At 30.7% G+C, this 2,372-nt stretch overlaps 1 pseudogene; it reads left to right on the forward strand.

The window, feature by feature from the left end:
- The first annotated feature begins 739 nt into the window (after nt 1-739).
- On the forward strand, nt 740-916 carry LOC123648776 (annotated as a pseudogene).
- The last annotated feature ends 1,456 nt before the right edge of the window (nt 917-2,372 follow it).

Raw genomic sequence — 2,372 nt, forward strand, 5'->3', positions numbered from 1 at the left:
GGGTGAAAGATTTTAATAATTTAACATCAAGGATGACATTTGTTTCGAGTTTCTAGATTTTTTTTTATTAGAGTCAGAAAGTTTTCTTCTACTCACAGTTTGTTGTGTTTTTATCATGGCTGCTGAATTTTATCAAATGCTTATTTTGCATCTGCTCAGATGGCCATCTGAATATTGCCCTTTTGTTTTTGTTAATGGGGTAAATCATCCTAATTGTTTTCTGAATTTTAAACAATAATTCCAACTGGGTCATAATGCATTATCTGTTGCATATATTATTGAATTTCATTTGCTAAATTTAGTTAGCATTTTTGCATCTCTGCTTATGTCTTAAACAAGCTGAGGTTTCTTTCTTTCTATTCTCAGAAATACTTTGTGTAATGTAGATATTTCTTCTTCCATAAATGTTAAAAAGTATTCACTGGTGAAGCCATCTGGGCCTGGAGGCTTTTTTGGGAATGTAGTTTTTAAAGCATAGAATTAACATATTTAATTAATATAAGACTATTTCAATAATCTTTTTATTTTTGTTTTAGTTTCATAATTGATTTATGAAGAAATGTGCCCATTCACTTCAGTTTTTAAATTTGTTGTTAAAAGCATTCATCATATTCTTTCATTAACATTCCAGTGTCCATATCATATTTCCTGTAACAGTTCTGTGTTTTTCCTTCTTTTTTTTCTTTTCAGACTTGCCAGAGTTTTAAATTCTATTTACCTTTCCAAAGAAACAATTTTAATCGTTTCTCGGCCTTTTGGCTAAGATCAAGTGTAGTATCAAAGAATCAATTTTTTTTGTTGTTGATTTTCCCATTATACCATTATACTCTGTTTTTGTCTTTGTTTTTGTTTTTTGAGACAGAGTCTTTACCCTGGCTAGAGTGCATGGCATGACGCTCACTGCAACCTCAAACTCCTAAGCTCAAGGGATCTTCTGCCTTAGCCTCCCAAGGAGCTGGGACTTTAGGTGTGCACCACCATACCCACCTAATTTTTTCTATTGTTTTGTAGAGAGGAGGTGTCACTCTTGCTCAGGCTGGTCTGGAGCTCCTGACCTCAAATGATCCTCCTGCCTGGGCCTCCCAGAGTGCTAAGATTACAGGCATGAGCCATTGTGCCTAACCTGCTTTTGTTTTCTTTTTTTAATTCATTTCTGTTCTATGTATATTATTTTCTTCTTTCTACTTTTGCAGGCCTTAATTGGATGTTCCTTTTCTGTCATCTTGAGTTGTATATTTAAATCATTTGGGTTTTCCAAATCTTCTGTTTTAGTATATGCATTTAAGGTGTACTTTATATTTATGTTTTAAATACTATATATTTCTCTCTAAGCAGTACGTTAGCAATGCCTCACAAATTTTGGTATGTCAATCTTCATTATTATGTGGCTAAAATATTTTCTAATTTTCTCTAGGATTTTTTTCTTTGACCACTGAGTTATTTAGAAGTATATTGCTTAATTCCCAAAGATTTGGGAGATATTCTATTTATCATTTTGTTATTTATTTCTAGATTTATTAAACTTTAGCAGCTACCCTCTAAGAATTCAATTCTTTAAAATTTGTTGAGAGTTGATTTTGGGCTCAGCATGAATTCAGTGCTGGTAAATGCTCTGTGTGCTCTTGAATAAAATTTGTATTCTACAGATGTTGACTGTTATGTTCTATACACCAATTAAGTTTGTTATAATATAGTTGTTCAAATCTTCTATGTGCTTGCTGATTGTTTTGCTGATTGTTCTGGCAGTTACTGACAGAAGTGTCTTAAAATCTACCACTATTTTTGTGGGTTTGCCTACTTTTTCATTTATTTCAGTTATTTTTGCTTTAGATATAGAAAGAGAGAGAGAGAGGCTATATATAGTTTGAATTGCTACATTTTTCTGGTAGATTGACTGTCTTTCTGAACTTTCCTTTACATTTGTCAATATTTTGTCGAATACTAATATAGCTATACCATCTCTCTTTGGGTTACTTTTTCCAGTGTATATTTTTTTATCTTCCTTTTTCTTTTACCTTTCCTGTATCTTTATTTTTAAAGTGTTTCTCTTTTAAATAGTTATGATTTTTTAAATCTACTCTGACAATAACTTTTAATTGATATATTTAGACCATTGATATAAAATGTAATTAATGGTTTATTTAGATTTAAACCTACCACCTTTCTCTCTTCCCTCTCTCTCTATATATACACATATATTTTTTTCATTATATAATTATATATATTAATTATATAAGGAAGTTTCATTTCCCTTCTCTATCAATATATTAAACATATATATATACAAATGTTATATATACACACATACATATATACAGTCATGTGCTGCATAGTGACATTTTGGTCAATGATGGACCACATATAAGGATATC

Source organism: Lemur catta, chromosome 12 (genome assembly GCF_020740605.2).
Source record: "Lemur catta isolate mLemCat1 chromosome 12, mLemCat1.pri, whole genome shotgun sequence".
NCBI lineage: Eukaryota > Metazoa > Chordata > Mammalia > Primates > Lemuridae > Lemur > Lemur catta.